Here is a 20,034-nt window from a genome sequence, read left to right as displayed (position 1 = left end):
TAAGTAAACTTCAATTTGGTATTGAGGCACATAGCTAGCTGTGGGAGTCCTGGATTAGGGGGTCTCCGGACAGCCAGACTATCTCCTTCGGCCGGACTTTAGACTATGAAGATAAAAGATTGAAGACTTTGTCTCGTGTCCGGATGGGACTCTACTTGGCGTGGAAGGCAAGCTAGGCAATACGGATATGTGTATCTCCTCCTTTGTAACCGACCTTGTGTAACCCTAACCTCTCCGGTGTCTATATAAACCGGAGGGTTTTTGTCCGTAGGAAAACATACAATCATACCATAGGCTAGCTTCTAGGGTTTAGCCTCTCTGATCTCGTGGTAGATCTACTCTTGTACTACCCATATCATCAATATTAATCAAGCAGGACGTAGGGTTTTACCTCCATCAAGAGGGCCCGAACCTGGGTAAAACATTGTGTCACCTGCCTCCTGTTACCATCCGCCTTAGACGCACAGTTCGGGACCCCCTACCCGAGATCCGCCGGTTTTGACACCGACATTGGTGCTTTCATTGAGAGTTCCTCTGTGTCGTCGCCGTTAGGCTTGATGGCTCCTACTATCATCGATGGCGATGCAGTCCAGGGTGAGATTTTTCTCCCCGGACAGATCTTCGTGTTCGGCGGCTTTGCACTACGGGCCAATTCGCTTGGCCATCTGGAGCAGATTGAAAGTTACGCCCCTGGCCATCAGGTCAGGTTTGGAAGCCTAAACTACACGGCCGATATCCGCGGAGACTTGATCTTCAACGGATTCGATCCTCTGCCTTGTGCGTCACGCGGTCACGATGAGTACGATTTAGCTCTACCACCAGACAGCGTTCTGGAGATCGCACCGGCAGCCGCTCCGACCCTCAATTCGGAGCTAGTTGCGCCGACCATGGATGGGGGATGGACCCCGCCACGGAGGCGTTACCCTCAGCGACGATCGAGCCAAACATCGACCTTACCTTGCCCGAGAGCCGTGTTGTTAAACTGCCGAATTCTTCTCCGGCCACGGACTCCGAACCGCCTGCGCCCGTTCCTATCGAATCTGATTGGGCGCCGATCATGGAGTTTACCTCCGCGGATATCTTTCAGCACTCGCCCTTCGGCGACATACTGAACTCATTAAGGTCTCTCTCCTTGTCAGGAGAGTCCTGGCCGAACTACGTCCGGCAGGACTGGGATGCGGACGACGAAGAAATTCACGGCCCACCCACCACCCACTTAGTAGCCACTATCGATGACTTAACCGACATGCTCGACTTCGACTCCGAAGATATCGACGGTATGGACGACGATGCGTGAGACGAAGAGGAACCACTGCCAACAGGGCACAGGACAGCCACCTCATCATATGATATATACATGGTGGACACACCCAAAGAAGGCAATGGCAACGAGACAGCGGAGGATGACCCCTCCAAGAAGCAACCCAAGCGCCAACGTCAGCGGCGCCGCTCTAATTCCTACCAAAGCAAAAGTGGTGATACCGGCACAGGAGGTAATAACACTCCGGATAGTGCCGAAGACAACAACAACCCCCTCCAGCAAGATTTAGAGCAGGAGGATGGAGGAGCTAGCCCTCCTGAGAGAGCGGCAGACGAAGAGGCAGAGGATTATAATTACATGCCCCCCTCCGAAGACGAGGCAAGCCTCGGCGATGACGAATTCGCCGTGCTAGAGGATCCCGTCGAACAAGAGCGCTTCAAGCGCCGGCCTATGGCCACGGCAAATAGCCTTAAGAAAAAGCAGCAGCAGCTTCAAGCTGATCAAGATATGCTAGCTGACAGATGGACTGAAGTCCTCGTGGCTGAGGAATATAAACTCGAGCGCCCCTCCAAGAGTTACCCAAAATGCAGGCTACTACCTCGACTGGAGGAAGAAGCGTATGATGCGGCTGATCGGCCAGCTCGTGGCCGTGATAGAGAGGCATTCCAGCTAAAAGCACAGCCCGCACCCCGACGCCATTCAAATAAAAAGCATGGGGAAATATGCCAGACCTGCGAGACGTATTGGAGGACCAAGCAAAACAAGCAAGATCGATCTACGGATCACGAGGGCGCGCCACTATGCGAGACAATAAACGTCACGCTGGATACAATAAAAGTAAATCCGGCCGGGCCGAACACAGCGGGCAAGACCCATTTGAGTTGCGTCGCGATATAGCCCAATACAGAGGCGCCGCACACCCCTTATGCTTCACAGACGAAGTAATGGATCATCAAATCCCAGAAGGTTTCAAACCTGTAAATATTGAATCATACGACGGCACAACAGATCCTGCAGTATAGATCGAGGATTTCCTCCTCCACATCCACATGGCCCGCGGTGATGACTTACACGCCATCAAATACCTCCCACTAAAGCTCAAAGGACCAGCGCGACATTGGCTCAATAGCTTGCCAGCAGAGTCCATCAGCTGTTGGGAAGATCTGGAGGCCGTATTCCTCAACAACTTTCAGGGCACTTATGTGCGACCACCAGATGCCGATGACTTGAGCCACATAATTTAGCAGCCAGAAGAATCGGCCAGGCAATTCTGGACTCGGTTCCTAACGAAGAAAAATCAAATCGTCGACTGTCCGGATGCAGAGGCCCTAGCGGCTTTCAAACATAACATCCGCGACGAGTGGCTAGCCCGGCACCTTGGTCAGGAAAAGTGGAAATCTATGGCAGCCCTCACGACACTCATGACCTGCTTTTGTGCGGGAGAAGACAGCTGGCTGGCTCGCAGTAACAATATGTCAAAGAACCATGGTACCTCGGATACCAAGGACGGCAATAGCAGGTCCCGTCGCAACAAACATAAGCGCCGCATTAACAGCGATAATGCTGAGGATACGACAGTCAATGCTGGATTCAAAGGCTCTAAACCCGGTCAGCAGAAAAATCCATTTAAACAAAGTACGTCGGGCCCGTCCAGTTTGGACCGCATACTCGGTCGCTCGTGTCAAATACACGGCACCCCAGACAAGCCAGCCAATCACACCAACATGGATTGTTGGGTGTTCAAGCAGGCTGGCAAGTTAATTGCTGAAAACAAGGATAAGGGGTCACATAGCAATGACGAGGAGGAGCCCCGGCAGCCACACACCGGAGGACAGAAGAGGTTTCCCCCACAAGTGCGGATGGTGAACATGATATACGCAACCCACATCCCCAAGAGGGAGCGGAAGCGTGCGGTCAGGGACGTATATGCGTTGGAGCCAGTCGCCCCAAAGTTCAACCCATGGTCCTCCTATCCGATCACTTTTGATCGCAGGGACCACCCCACTAGTATCCGTCATGGCGGATTCGCTGCACTGGTTCTAGACCCAATCATTGACGGATTTCACCTCACTCGAGTCCTTATGGATGGCGGCAGCAGCCTGAACCTGCTTTATCAGGACATAGTGCGCAAAATGGGTATCGACCCCTCAAGGATCAAACCCACAAAAACGACCTTTAAAGGCGTTATTCCAGGCGTAGAGGCCCATTGCACAGGCTGAATTACACTAGAAGTGGTCTTCGGATCCCCGGATAACTTCCGAAGCAAAGAGTTAATCTTCGATATAGTCCCGTTCCGCAGTGGTTATCATGCACTGCTCGGGCGAACCGCATTTGCGAGATTCAATGCGGTACCGCATTATGCATACCTCAAGTACAAGATGCCAGGACCTCATGGGGTTATTATAGTCAATGGAAACACAGAGCGCTCTCTCCAAATGGAGGAGCACACTGCAACCCTCGCAGCAGAAGCGCAAAGAAGCCTCTCAAGGCAATCCACCAGTTCAGCATTTCAAGACCTGGACACCTTCAAGCACGCTCGGAGCAATCGGCAACTAGACTACCTGGCGCGATCTGAGCTCGCGTAGCAATGCGGCCCCCACTCCAGTGCCAGCCAAGCGGCGAAACTCGTGCCACGCGTACATAATTACACATTAAAAATACCATGGGCACAGGCGGGGAGGGGGGCACAACTGCGGCACGCCCCAAGATGCGGCTTAAACCGCACTAGGGGCTTCCTGCTTGGTTATTTTTATCTTTTTCAGGACATTAATCTCTGGAAACCCTGTCCGGCAGCACTATTGTCGAACACATGATGCAGCAACCAAGGAGGCAGAAAGCTATGTCACACCACGGAATTCCCACGTGGATTACAGTAATGAGCGAAATATTTGATTTAATACTATTCCTTAGTTTTCCCTTGGAAGGGACATAGTCCTACTCTTTGCTTATCGCACTATCTGTATCATTCTGCTTTAACGCACCTTTTTGAATAAACAATGCATAACATTACGACTATTATTGCATTCATGTTATATATATATATGTGTTCATTAATGACGCCTTGCAACCGTACACTTTGGTACGGCCAATACACCAGGGGCTTACGTACCCCACAATATGGTGTGAAAAGTCCGAACACTTTCACAAGTGCGGCACCCCGAACATATAGCATTATATGCATTAGCTCCGAATCATGTCTTTGGTCAAATGTTGGGTTTGCCCGGCTCCTATGTTTTGGTACCTTACGTTCCGATCTATCGGCTAAGGTAGCGCTAGGAGAACTACTGTGATTCTGCTGGGTTAAGCACCTCAGTAGAGAAAGCTAAAACTGACTGTCATGATAAGGCGAGAGACTGGTCGCTGTTCGGCGAGGTTTCCAGTCCCTAAAGACTTATGCCGCTTAGAGAGAGGAGTCGGCCCTGTCCGGCTTAAAGGCGTGTATCGCGCCCCGAATTCGGCCTTCCGAATACCAGGGGCTTCGCCAAAATTTCAAATTATAGAATTATATGGCTAAGTGAGAGTGATAAAGCATTATTAGTCTGGTTGCCTTGTTCATTGTGCTGAGCACCTCCCTCGAAGGACCCAAAAATGGGAACAAGAGTGCTCAGGTTTATCCCGAACACCCCAGCAGTCGCGGCATGGGGGCAGAAGCCGAGGACTAGCCATCTCTCAGATTGGATAAACAGCCAAACTGAAGGTAATATTTTAAATTCAAATAAGCGTTGCATAGCGCATATGAAACAAGTTTTCATAAATACAGGATCACACAAGCAAGTTTTACTCAAATATTACATCTTTTGTGCACTCGTCCGCTACAAGACGGGCACCTGACAGAACACCCTCGTAGTACATCTCGGGGTGGCGATGCTCCTTGCCCTCTGGCGGCCCTTCCTTGATCAGCTTCACGGCGTCTAGCTTGACCCATTGCAATTTCACACGGGCGAAAGCCCGGCGTGCACCTTCAATGCAGATGGATCGCTTGACGACCTCAAGCCGCGGGCAGGCATCCACAAGCCGCCTCACCAGGCTGAAGAAGATGTTCAGAAGGGCGTCGCCAGGCCACAGCCGGACTATAAAGCCCTTCATGGCCTGTTTGGCCACCTTATGTAGCTCGACCAGCTGCTGCAGCTGGTCGCTCATTGGCACCGGGTGTGCGGCCCTAGTATACTGAGACCATAACAACTTCTCCGTTGAGCTTCCATCCTCGGCCTGGTAAAATTGTGCGGCATCGGACACGCTGTGGGGCAAATCTGTGAATGCTCCTGGAGAGCTCCGGATTCGGGTAAGTAATCGATAATTTACTTTTACATGCTTGCTTTGCATATAGAATGCCTTACCCGCCACTATCTTCTTCATTGCATCGATCTCCTGGAGGGCCTTTTGGGCTTCGGCCTTGGCACTTTTTGCGCTCTCGAGGGTCGGGCAAGCTCAGACTCTCGCGTCTTCGAGTCAAGCTCCAACGCCTCGTGCTTCGTCACGAGAGCCTGGAGCTCTTGCTGCACCTCGCCCACCCGAGCCTCTTGCTTCTCTCGCTCGGTGTGCTCCTTGCCCGCTTTATCTTCGGCCTCGGACAACGCTTGCTTTAGGGTCGCCACTTCGGTCGCGGCCCCTGGAAAATTCATGATGATCCTGTCATTTTGCAATCGCATTCCTTTTCATACATACCCATAGACTAGGTACTACTTACCTTTGTTCTCCTCGAGCTGCCTCTTGGCAAGGCCGAGCTCGTCCTGGGACCCTTTAAGGTCCTGCTTCAGTACGGTGACCTCCGCAGTCAGTTCGGCGGACGCCAGCAGCGAAGCCCGCATTTGCATATTGACATACTTATATTAGACTCATGCGATATTGTTTGATCCTCTGTTCGGCTTTTCTTTGTGAACACCGAATAGAGCATCAGGGGCTACTTTCTATGCGGTAATATTTTTCGTATATTTTAAATACTTACCTCAAAGCCAGTTAGAAGGCTAGCACAGGCTTCAGTCAATCCGCTCTTGGCGGACTGAACCTTCTGGATCACCGCACTCATAATACTGCGGTGCTCCTCGTCGATGGAAGTGCCGCGAAGTGCTTCCAGCAGATTGTCCGGCGCCTCTGGATGGACAGAGGTCACCGGTGCAGGCGTCTTGCCCCTCGTAGAAGGGGGCCGCCTGCCCGAGTTCGGAACCACTGGAGGTTCCGGCGCGGTGTCCGGCTGAGGGCCGAACTCGGAGCCCTCAGGGGCCTTGTCCCCTCTGCTCCCGGAGTCCGGGAGGCCGCTTTGAGGTGCCTCCGGGACCGTCTCCCCTCGACCCGGTGCCTCATGAGACAACACCTCGGCATCGTCCGCAGGATGAGGGGAGGTGGCGATCGGAACTGGATCGCTATCCATATCCGACGAGCCCAGGGAGCCGTTCGATGATACATCGATACGGGCTCAGGGCGGCCTGCATAATCATATTTCGGTGTTAGGTGAAGTAGTGCGACAAAGGAATGCTATCAGTTACTCTGGTATCCAAACACTTACGACTTCCCCAGGGGCTTGGCCCTGGGCAGCCACTCGTCTTCGCCATCGGCGGCGGTGGTAGAGCTGTCCGGAAGGAGAGTTCTCCCCTTCTTGGACCCTTCGGCCTCCCCAGTTGGGGCGCCCTTCCTTTTCTTGTCTCCCCCGTCTGGAGGGGGAGCATCTTCTTCTGCCTCCTCGTCTTCGAGGGAGGATTGCGATGTAGAGTCCTCGGACGGTGAGTCCGATGACGCCTGGCGCCAGGAACTCTTTCGGGTTCCCTTGGCCTTCTTGGTCTTCTCTGACACCTTGTAAGGAGCCGGAGTTAGCATCTTCGCCAGAAGAGCGTCTGTTGGGCCTTCGGGCAAAGGAGCCGGACAGTCGATCTATCCGGCCGTCTCCTACCAGTCCTGTCAAAGGCACGAAAGTTTAGATCCCGCATGGAGTCAAACTATGAAAAACAAGTATCCTGTGAGAGGTAAAGCAGCTTACCGCGCTGGCTTGGCGCTTCGTGCTGAATCCGCGATCCTCAGTAGTGGGAGGGGGGACCTCGGCGCTCTTGAATAGCACCCTGCAGGCATCTTCGTGAGTTGTGTTGAAGAGCCTGTTTAGAGTTCGGTGCTGCGCCGGGTCGAACTCCCACAAGTTGAAGGCCCGTTGTTGGCACGGGAGGATCCGGTGGTGGAGCATGACCTGGACTACGTTGACAAGTTTGAGCTTCTTGTTCACCATGTTTTGAATACATGTTTGGAGTCCAGTCAGCTCTCCAGAACTACCCCAGGACAAGCCCTTCTCTTGCCAGGAGGTGAGCCATGTAGGGAAGCCAGATTGGAACTCAGGGGCCGCCACCCATGTAGGGTCACGCGGCTCAGTGATGTAGAACCATCCCGATTGCCACCACTTTATGGTCTCCACGAAGGAGCGCTTGAGCCATGTGACGTTGGGCATCTTGCCCACCATGCCGCCTCCGCACTCCGCCTGGCGGCCGCTCACTACCTTCATCTTGACATTGAAAGTCTTCAGCCATAAGCCGAAGTGGGGCTTGATGCGGAGGAAGGCCTCACACACGACGGTAAACGTCGAGATGTTGAGGATGAAGTTCGGGGCCAGATCGTGGAAATCCAGGCCGTAGTAGAACATGAGCCCCCGGACAAATGGGTGGAGAGGAAATCCCAGTCCGCGGAGGAGATGGGTAAGGAACACTACCCTCTCATGGGGCCTGGGGGTGGGGATGAGTTGCCCCTCCTCTACGAGCCGGTGCGCGATGTCATCGGGCAAGTATCCGGCTCTCCTCAGCTTCTTGACGTGTCCCTCCGTGACGGAGGAGACCATCCACCTGCCTCCCGCTCCGGACATGGTTGGAAAAGGTCGAGGTGGGAAATGCGAACTTGGGCGCTGGATCTCGAGTGTGCGAAGGTGGATGAGCAAAGGAGGAAGAAGGCATGGATGAAAAAGTAAATCCTTATCCCTTTATATGGGCGGACGAAACTATGCGTCCCCACTAGCCTGGGAAAACTCGCTCGTCCCCCAAGCGCCGTAATCGATGGCGCGGTTGGCTTACCCACACCCGTATTGATGAGAATCCCGTGATAAGGGAACACGATCTCTGCTTTGACAAGACGTGTCAAAAAATTGCCTCGCGTTATGTGCGGGGCTAGTTAAAGGAAACGGTTCGAATAATCACCGGGCCGTGACATAATGTCGTCTTGCCAAAACAAGCCAGCAAATTGGATTTGTGGAAATATTATTCTCTCTACGGTGGTATGTGGAACTTATTTTTCAGGGTCGGACATTATCCTTATATTTTAATTCTTCTGTGGTGTATTCTTAGGAAGAACCCGCCTTGCAATGTCGAAGACAATATTGCGCACCGGACTCATCGTCATTGAAAGCCTGGTTCAGGGGCTACTGTGGGAGTCCTGGATTAGGGGGTCTCCGGACAACCAGACTATCTCCTTTGGCCGGACTGTTAGACTATGAAGATACAGGATTGAAGACTTCGCCTCGTGTCCGGATGGGACTCTACTTGGCGTGGAAGGCAAGCTAGGCAATACGGATATGTGTATCTCCTCCTTTGTAACCGACCTTGTGTAACCCTAACCTCTCCGGTGTCTATATAAACCGGAGGGTTTTAGTCCGTAGGACAACATACAATCATACCATAGGCTAGCTTCTAGGGTTTAGCCTCTCTGATCTCGTGGTAGATCTACTCTTGTACTACCCATATCATCATTATTAATCAAGCAGGACGTAGGGTTTTACCTCCATCAAGAGGGCCCGAACCTTGGTAAAACATTGTGTCCCCTGCCTCCTGTTACCATCCGCCTTAGACACATAGTTCAGGACCCCCTACCCGAGATCCGCCGGTTTTGACACCGACACTAGCCCTGATCCTTAATAGTCTATACCAAGCATCTTTCAAAGATTCATCAAGTAAATAACGAAAAATTCCAGGATCATCTTCATCAAAATTATTAAGACTCTCATTGATAACTCCGGTAGGTTTTTCCATAGTATCCTTATTTATGAGCTTAGCGAGAATAGAAGGGTTGTCCAAAGTACTAAAACTCTGGAGAGAACCCCCAACCCTTTTTTATTCAGACATGGCGGAAGAAAGGCTAGCGAGAAGAGAGGACAAATAAACCGGAAAGGGTGAAGTGGGGGAGATGAAAACGTGAGGCAAATGGAAAATAATGTAATGCGGGAGATAAGGGTTTGTGATGGGTACTTGGTATGTTGACTTTTGCATAGACCTCCCCGGCATCGGCACCAGAAATCCTTCTTGCTACCTCTTGAGCACTGCGTTGGTTTTACCTTGAAGAGGAAAGGGTGATGCAGCAAAGTAGCGTAAGTATTTCCCTCAGTTTTTGAGAACCAAGGTATCAATCCAGTAGGAGGCTATGTGTGAGTCCCTCGCACCTGCACAAAACAAATAAATCCTTGCAACCAATGTGACAAGGGGTTGTCAATCCCTACACGATCACTTACGAGAGTGAGATATGATAGATATGATAAGATAATATTTTTGGTATTTTTATGATAAAGATGCAAAGTAAAATAAAAGCAATGAAAATAACTAAGTATTGGAAGATTAATATGATGAAGATAGACCCGAGGGCCATAGGTTTCACTAGTGGCTTCTCTCAAGAGCATAGGTATTTTACGGTGGGTGAACAAATTACTGTTGAGCAATTGACAGAATTGAGCATAGTTATGAGAATATCTAGGTATGATCATGTATATAGGCATCACGTCCGAGACAAGTAGACCGACTCCTGCCTGCATCTACTACTATTACTCCACACATCGACCGCTATCCAGCATGCATCTAGAGTATTAAGTTCATAAGAACAGAGTAACGCCTTAAGCAAGATGACATGATGTAGAGGGATAAATTCATGCAATATGATAAAAACCACATATTGTTATCCTCGATGGCAACAATACAATACGTGCCTTGCTGCCCCTACTGTCACTTGAGTTCGGTGGCATCACCTGCACTGGTATCAAAACCCGTGAGATCAAGACCATTTAAGCTTATGGGAAGGATGTGGTAATGAGGTGGAGTTGCAGCAGGCGCTAAACAAATATGGTGACTAACATACGAGTACAAGAGTAAGATAAGAAACTACGCAACGGTCGTAAAACTAGAAGTGATCATGAACTACTTACGGTCAAACATAACCCCACCGTGTTCTCTTCCCGAACCTCGTCGAAAAGAGACCATCATGGTTACCCACACGGTTGTTGTATTTTAATGAAGTCAAGTGTCAAGTTATCTACAATCGGATATTAACAAATTCCCATCTACCACATAACCGCGGGCACGGCTCCCGAAAGTTTATACCCTGCAGGGGTGTCCCAACTTAGCCCATGACAAGCTCATGATCCGTAGAGACAATCCTCCATCGTGGGACCCTCCGTTCAGACTCGGAATCCCGGTGCACAAGACATTTTGACAATGGTAAAACAAGTCCAGCAAGACCTCCCGACGTGCCGACACCCTGATAGTAGCCGTGTGTATCTCGTCTCAGGCCACAACCGGATGGGTGAAGCTACGAGTAAAACCTATCCTCGAGTTTTCTCGTGGTGGCCCTGCAGGTTGTGCGGTTCGGACCAACACTCATGTGGAGCACTGGCCTGGGGGTGATTAAGTCCTCGGGTTAATTACTCCATATGCAAATTTTTAGTTGTTATTAGGAAAATGGTAAAACCAATGTTGGGCCTTGCTAGAAGAGTATTATTCAAAGCGAACTGTCAAGAGGGGGCCATAAACCCTCACTGTGTTAGGGACGCAAAAGCAAGGAACATAAGACCGGTATGACAAAAACTAAGGCAGCAAGGGTGGAACAAAACACCGAGCACAAGGCCAAGCCTTCCACCCTTTACCAAGTATATAGATGCATTAATTAAATAAGAGATATTGTGATATCCCAACATATCCATGTTCCAATATGGAACAACCTGCAAGGCACCTACAACTAGCAACACTAGAAGAGGGGTTGCACAAAAGCGGTAACATAGCCAAACAACAGTTTGCTAGGAAGGAGGGTTAGAGGCTTGACATGGCAATATGGGAGGCATGATAAATAAGTGGTAGGTAGTGCGACATAGCGATAGAACGAACATCTAGCAAGAAAAGTTAGAAGTGATATCGAGGGTAATGATCATCCTACCTGCAAAGTTCTTAGAGTTGTCAAAAGCTTCCTCCTCGTAAATGTACTCAACAGGTTCCTCGTTCACGAACTCGTCTCCCAGTTGTACCCAAAGCAAGAACACATGCAACGGAATAACAATCAATCATGGTGCAATGCACACGCAACATGATGCAAGACATGGCATGGAATGCAAGGTATGATGTGCAATGCATATGGGTACTCCGGAAGGGAAAGGATGATCAAGGCATCAACTTGGCAAACCAAGCATGCCGCTGGAAAGATGGAGTGATTTATGTCGAAATAGATATAAGGATTACCAGAAACGGATGCACGGTTTGCAAATCACAAGCAAGACAAGAACGATGCAAAAGTGCGCTTAACAGCACCATAGCACTTAAGATGCAACAAGAAACTATGCTACAGTGCTACCTCTTGAGCACTGCGTTGGATTTCCCCGAAGAGGAGAGGATGATGCAGCAAAGTAGCGTAAGTATTTCCCTCAATTTTCGAGAAACAAGGTATCAATCCAGTAGGAGGCTACGCACGAGTCCCTCGTACCTACACAAAAACAATAGCTCAACGCAACCAACGCGCTAGGGGTTGTCAATCCCTTCAAGGTCACTTACGAAAGTGAGATCTGATAGAGATGATAAATAATATTTTTGGTATTTTTGGTATAGAGATGCAAAGTGAAAAGTAAAAGGCAAAGTAAAAAAGCAAAGCAATAATAAAGTGATGGAGATTGATATGATGAGAAAGAGACCCGGGGGCCATAGGTTTCACTAGTGGCTTCTCTCAAGAGCATAAGTATTCTACGGTGGGTGAACAAATTACTGTTGAGCAATTGACAGAATTGAGCATAGTTATGAGAATATCTAGGTATGATCATGTATATAGGCATCACATTCGAGACAAGTAGACCGACTCCTGCTTGCATCTACTACTATTACTCCACTCATCGACCGCTATCCAGCATGCATCCAGAGTATTAAGTTAAAAACAGAGTAACGCCTTAAGCAAGATGACATGATGTAGAGGGATAGTTTCATGCAATATGATAAAAAAACCATCTTGTTATCCTTGATGGCAACAATACAATACGTGCCTTGCTGCCCCTTCTGTCACTGGGAAAGGACACTACAAGATCGAACCCAAAGCTAAGCACTTCTCCCATGGCAAGAAAAACCAATCTAGTAGGCCAAACCAAACTGATAATTCGAAGAGACTTGCAAAGATAACTAATCATAGATAAAAGAATTCAGAGAAGATTCAAATATTATTCATAGATAGACTGGATCATAAACCCACAATTCATTGGTCTCAACAAACACACCGCAAAAAGAAGATTACATCGAATAGATCTCCACGAGAGAGGGGGAGAACATTGTATTGAGATCCAAAAAGAGATAAGAAGCCATCTAGCTACTAACTATGGACCCGTAGGTATGAAGTAAACTACTCACACTTCATCGGATGGGCTTGGATAATGATGTAGAAGCCCTCTGTGATCGATGCCCCCTCTGGCGGAGCTCTAGAATAGGCCCCAAGATGGGATCTCGTGGATACAGAAAGTTACGGCGGTGGAATTATGTTTTTGGCTCTTGTTCTGATCTTTTGGGGGTACGTGGATATATATAGGAGGAAGAAGTACTTCAGTGCAGCAACAGGGGCCCCACGAAGGTGGAGGTCATGCCTGGGGGGGGGGGGGGGAGGTGCACCCCTACCTCGTGAGCTCCTGTTACGTGGCTTGACGTAGGGTCCAAGTCTCCTGAGTTGTATTCGATGAGAAAATCACGTTCCCGAAGGTTTCATTCCGGTTGGACTCCGTTTGATATTCCTTTTCTTCGAAACCCTAAAACAGGCAAAAAAACAGCAATTCTAGGCTGGGCCTCCGGTTAATAGGTTAGTCCCAAAAATATTATAAAAGTGGATAATAAAGCCCAATAATGTCCAAAACAGTAGATAATATAGCACGGAGCAATCAAAAATTATAGATACATTGGAGACGTATCAAGCATCCCCAAGCTTAATTCCTGCTCGTTCTCAAGTAGGTAAATGATAAAATGGAATTTTTGATGCGGAGTGCTACTTGGCATAATTTTAATGTAATTTTTCTTAATTGTGGTATGAGTATTCAGATCTGAAAGGTTCAAGACAAAAGTTCATATTGACATAAAAATGATAATACTTCAAGCATACTAACTAAGCAATTATGTCTTCTCAAAATAACATGGCCAAAGAAAGTTCATCCCTACAAAATCATATGGTTTAGTCATGTTTCATTTTCGTCACACAAGAATGATATCATCATGCACAACCCCGATGACAAGCCAAGCAATTGTTTCATACTTTAGTAATCTCAAACCTATAAACTTTCACGCAATATATGAGCGCGAGCCATGGACATAGCACTATAGGTGGAATAGAATATAATGAGGGGGTTATGTGGAGAAGACAAAAAGAAGAAAGTCTCACATCAATGAGGCTAATCAATGGGCTATGGAGATGCCCATAGATTGATGTTAATGCAAGGAGTAGGGATTCCCATGCAACGGATGCACTAGAGCTATAAATGTAAGAAATCTCAACAAAAGAAACTAGTGGGTGTGCATCCAACTTGCTTGCTCACGAACACCTAGGGCACTTGAGGAGGCCCATTGTTGGAATATACAAGCCAAGTTCTATAATGAAAAATTCCCACTAGTATATGAAAGTGATAACATGAGATACTCTCTACTATGAAGATCATGGTGCTACTTTGAAGCACAAGTGTGGCAAAGGATAGTAACATTGTCCCTTCTCTCTTTTTCTCTCATTTTTTGGGGCCTTCTCTTTTTTTATGGCCTTTCTTTTTTTATATTCCTCACTCGGGACAATGCTCTAGAAAATGATGATCATCACACTTCTATTTTATTTACAACTCAATGATTACAACTCGATACTAGAACAAAAGATGACTCTATATGAATGCCTCCGGCGGTGTACCAGGATATGCAATGAACCAAGAGTGACATGTATGAAAGAACTATGAACGGTGGCTTTGGCACAAATACTATGTCAACTACATGATCATGCTAAGCAATATGACAATGATGAATGTGTCATGATGAACGGAATGATGGAAAGTTGCATTGCAATATATCTTGGAATGGCTATGGAAATGCCATAATAGGTAGGTGTGGTGTCTGTTTTGAGGAAGATATATGGAGGTTTATGTGTGAAAGAGTGTATCATATCACGGGGTTTGGATGCACCGGCAAAGTTTGCGCCAACTCTCAATGTGAGAAAGGGCAATGCACGGTACTGAAGAGGCTAGCAAGGATGGAAGGGAGAGAGTGCGTATAATCCATGGACTCAACATTAGTCATAAAGAACTCACATACTTATTGCAAAAATCTACAAGCCATCAAAAACCTCGGTACTATGCGCATGCTCCTACGGGATAGATTGGTAGGAAAAGACCATCGCTCGTCCCCGACCGCCACTCATAAGGAAGACAATCAAATAACACCTCATGTTTCAAATTTGTTGCATAACGTTTACCATACGTGCATGCTACGGGACTTGCAAACTTCAACACAAGTATTTCTCAATTTCACAACTACTCAACTAGCACGACTTTGATATTATTACCTCCATGTCTCAAAACAATCATCAAGCATCAAACTTCTCTTAGTATTCAACACATTCATAAGAAAGTTTTATTATTAATCTTGCATACCAAGCATATTAGGATTTTAAGAAAATTACCATGATATTAAGACTCTCAAAATAATCTATGTGAAGCATGAGAGATCAATAGTTTCTATAAAACAAATCCACCACCGTGCTCTAAAAGATATAAGTGAAGCACTAGAGCAAAATTACAAAACTGAAGAGATATAAGCGAAGCACATAGAGTATTCTAACAAATTCCAAATCATGTATGGCCCTCTCAAAATATGTGTACAGCAAGGATGATTGTGGTAAACTAATAATCAAAGACTCAAATAATACAAGACACTCCAAGCAAAACACATATCATGTGGTGAATAAAAAATAGCTCCAAGTAAAGTTACCGATAGAAGTAGACGAAAGAGGGGATGCCTTCCGGGCATCCCCAAGCTTTGGCTTTTAGGTGTCCTTAGATTATCTTGGGGGTGCCATGGGCATCCCCAATCTTAGGCTCTTGCCACTCCTTGTTCCATAATCCATCAAATCTTTACCCAAAACTTGAAAACTTCACAACACAAAACTTAAAGTAGAAAACTTGTGAGCTCTGTTAGTGAAAGAAAACAAAAGACCACTTCAAGGTACTGTAATAAACTCATTATTTATTTATATTGGTGTTAAACCTACTTTATTCCAATTCTCTATGGTTTATAAACTATTTTACTAGCCATAGATTCATCAAAATAAGCAAACAACACACGAAAACAGAATCTGTCAAAAACAGAAAAGTCTGTAGTAATCTGTAGCTAGCGCAAGATGTGGAACCCCAAAAATTCTAAAATAAACTGCTGGACGTGAGGAATTTATCTATTAATCATCTGCAAAAAGAATTAACTAAATATCACTTTCCAAATAAAAATTACAGCAGTTCTTGTGAGCGCTAAAGTTTCTGTTTTCTACAGCAAGTTCAAGAAGACTTTCCCCAAGTCTTCCCAACGGTTCTACTTGGCACAAACACTAATTAAATACAAAAAACACAAACAATACAGAGGCTAAATAATTTATTTATTACTAAACAGGAGCAAAAATCAAGGAATAAAAATAAAATTGGGTTGCCTCCCAACAAGCGCTATCGTTTAACGCCCCTAGCTAGGCATAACAAGCAAGAATAGATCTAGGTATTGCCATCTTTGGTAGGCAATCCATAAGTGGCTCTCACGATAGATTCATATGGTAATTTTATTTTCTTTCTAGGGAAGTGTTCCATGCCCTTTTTAATGGAAATTGAAATCTAATATTCCCTTTCTTCATATCAATAATTGCACCAACCGTTCTAAGGAAAGGTCTACCGAGAATAATAGGGCAAGAAGGATTGCAATCGATATCAAGAATGATAAAATCTACGGGCACATAATTCCTATTTGCAACAATAAGAACATCATTAATTCTTCCCATAGGTTTCTTAATAGTGGAATTCGCAAGATGCAAGTTTAGAGAGCAATCATCAAAATCATGGAAATCTAGCAAATCACACAAAGTTTTGGGAATAGTAGAGACACTAGCACCCAAATCACACAAAGCATAAAACTCATAATCTTTAGTTCTAATTTTAATAGTTGGTTCCCACTCATCATAAAGTTTTCTAGGGATAGAAACTTTCAACTCAAGTTTTTCTTCATAAGATTGCATCAAGGCATCAACGATATGCTCGGTAAAGGCTTTATTTTGACTATAAGCATGCGGAGAATTTAGCACGGATTGCAACAAGGAAATACAATAAGTTAAAGAGCAATTTTCGTAATTAAATTCCTTGAAATCCAATATAGTGGGTTTAGCATCATCCAGGGTTTGTCCCACTTTTATCAATTTCACCATCAAGATCTAAATACTCCGAATTTTTAGAACGCCTTCTAGGTAAAGGTACATCATATTCAGTCCCATCATTATCAAGATTAATGTTACAAAACAAAGATTTAATAGGGGACACAATAATAACTTTTAGATCTTCATCTTTATTTTCATAGGAATTGGAAGAACACGCTTTAATAAATGCATCTTTCATAGCACGCGTCCTAGCGGTTCTTTCCTTGCACTCGTCAATGGAAATTCTCATGGCTTTGAGAGACTCATTGATATCATGCTTGGGAGGAATAGATCTAAGCTTCAAAGAATCAACATCAAGAGAAATTCTATCAACGTTCCTAGCCAAATCGTCAATCTTAAGCAAATTTTCTTCAATCATAGCATTAAAATTCTTTTGTGAATAAATAAATTCTTTAATATTAGATTCAAAATAAGAGGGCATCTTATTATAATTTCCATAAGAATTGTTGTAGGAATTACCATAATTATTAGAGGGATTACTAGGATAAGGCCTAAGATTGAAATTTCCTCTATACGTGTTGTTACCAAAATTATTCCTACCAACAAAATTCACATCCATGGATTCATTATTATTCTCAATCAAAGTAGACAAATGCATATCATTAGGATCAGATGAAACACTCTTAGTAGAAATAATTTCATAAGTTCATCCATCTTTCCAATCAAAACATTGATTTCTTCTATCGCATGCACCTTTTTATTAGTAGATATTTCAGTGTGCCATTGAGAATAATTAACCATAATATTATCTAAGAGTTTAGTAGCATCTCCTAAAGTGATTTCCATAAAAGTGCCTCTCGCGGCCGAATCTAAAAGATTAATAGAAGAAAAATTCAATCCGGCATAAAATAATTGTATAATCATCCACAAATTCAAACCATGAGTAGGGCAATTATGTATCATTAATTTCATTCTCTCCCAAGCTTGTGCAACATGTTCATGATCAAGTTGCTTAAAATTCATAATATCGTTTCTAAGAGAGATGATCTTAGCGGGAGGAAAATACTTAGACATAAACACATCTTTGCACTTGTTCCATGAATCAATACTATTTTTAGGCAAAGATGAAAACCAAGCTTTAGCACGATCTCTAAGCGAAAAAGGAAATAGCTTCAATTTAACAATATCATTATCGACATCTTTTTTATTTTTCATGTCACACAAATCAACGAAGCTATTAAGATGGGTAGCGTCATCTTCACTAGGAAGGCCGGAGAACGGATCTTTCATGACAAGATTCAGCAGTATTAATTTCACAAGATTCAGCATCGGTAAGAGGAGCAATCGGAGTGCTAAGGAAATCATTATTGTTGGTATTGGTGAAGTCACACAATTTGCTATTATCTTGAGCCATCGCAACAAACAAGCAATCCAACACATGAGAAAACAAAAGTCAAACGAGCAAAAAGAGGCAAATAGAGAAAGAGAGGGAGGATAGAGAGAGAGAGGGTGAATAAAACGGCAAGGGTGAATAGGGGGGAGAGGAAAACGAGAGGCAAATGGCAAATAATGTAATGCGGGAGATAGGGATTGTGATGGGTACTTGGTATGTTGACTTTTGCACAGACTCCCCGGCAACGGCGCTAGAAATTCTTCTTGCTACCTCTTGAGCACTACGTTGGATTTCTCCAAAGAGGAGAGGATGATGCAGCAAAGTAGTGTAACTATTTCCCTCAGTTTTTGAGAACCAAGGTATCAATCCAGTAGGAGGCTATGCGCGAGTCCCACGTACCTACACAAAAACAATAGCTCAACGCAACCAACGCGCTTAGGGGTTATCAATACCTTCACGATCACTTACGAAAGTGATATCTGATAGAGATGATAAATAATATTTTTGGTATTTTTGGTATAGAGATGCAAAGTGAAAAGTAAAAGGCAAAGTAAAAAAGCAAAGCAATAATAAAGTGATTGAGATTGATATGATGAGAAAGCGACCCGGGGGCCATAGGTTTCACTAGTGGATTCTCTCAAGAGCATAAGTATTCTACGGTGGGTGAACAAATTACTATTGAGCAATTGACAGAATTGAGCATAGTTATGAGAATATCTAGGTATGATCATGTATATAGGCATCACGTCCGAGACAAGTAGACCGACTCCTGCCTGCATCTACTACTATTACTCCACTCATCGACCGCTATCCAGCATGCATCTAGAGTATTAAGTTAAAAACAGAGTAATGCCTTAAGCAAGATGACATGATGTAGAGGGATAGTTTCATGCAATATGTTAAAAAACCCCATCTTGTTATCCTCGATGGCAACAATACAATAAGTGCCTTGCTGCCCCTTCTGTCACTAGGAAAGGACACCGCAAGATCGAACCCAAAGCTAAGCACTTCTCCCATGGCAAGAAAAACCAATCTAGTAGGCCAAACCAAACTGATAATTTGAAGAGACTTGCAAAGATAACTAATCATACATAAAAGAATTCAGAGAAGATTCAAATATTATTCATAGATAGACTGGATCATAAACCCACAATTCATCGATCTCAACAAACACACCACAAAAAGAAGATTACATCGAATAGATCCCCATGAGAGAGGGGGAGAACATTGTATTGAGATCCAAAAAGATAGAAGAAGCCATCTAGATACTAACTATGGACCCGTAGGTCTGAAGTAAACTACTCACACTTCATCGGAGGGGCTTGGATGATGATGTAGAAGCCTTCCGTGATCGATGCCCCCTCCGGCGGAGCTCTGGAACAGGACCCAAGATGGGATCTCGTGGATACAGAAAGTTACGGCGGTGGAATTAGGTTTTTGGCTCTTGTTATAATCATTTGGGGTACGTGGATATATATAGGAGGAAGAAGTATGTCGGTGGACCAGCAGGGGCCCCACGAGGGTGGAGGGCGTCCCTGGGGGGGGGGGGGGGGTAGGCGCGGCCCCCTACCTCGTGAGCTCCTGTTACGTGGCTTGACGTAGGGTCCAAGTATCCTGAGTTGTATTCGATGAGAAAATCACGTTCCCGAAGGTTTCATTCCATTTGGACTCTGTTTGATATTCCTTTTCTTCAAAACCCTAAAACAGGCAAAAAACAACAATTCTGGGTTGGGCCTCCGGTTAATAGGTTAGTCCCAAAAATAATATA

This window comes from Triticum aestivum, chromosome 1A, assembly GCF_018294505.1.
Source record: "Triticum aestivum cultivar Chinese Spring chromosome 1A, IWGSC CS RefSeq v2.1, whole genome shotgun sequence".
Taxonomy (NCBI): domain Eukaryota; kingdom Viridiplantae; phylum Streptophyta; class Magnoliopsida; order Poales; family Poaceae; genus Triticum; species Triticum aestivum.
Note: the sequence above shows the minus strand (reverse complement) of the source record.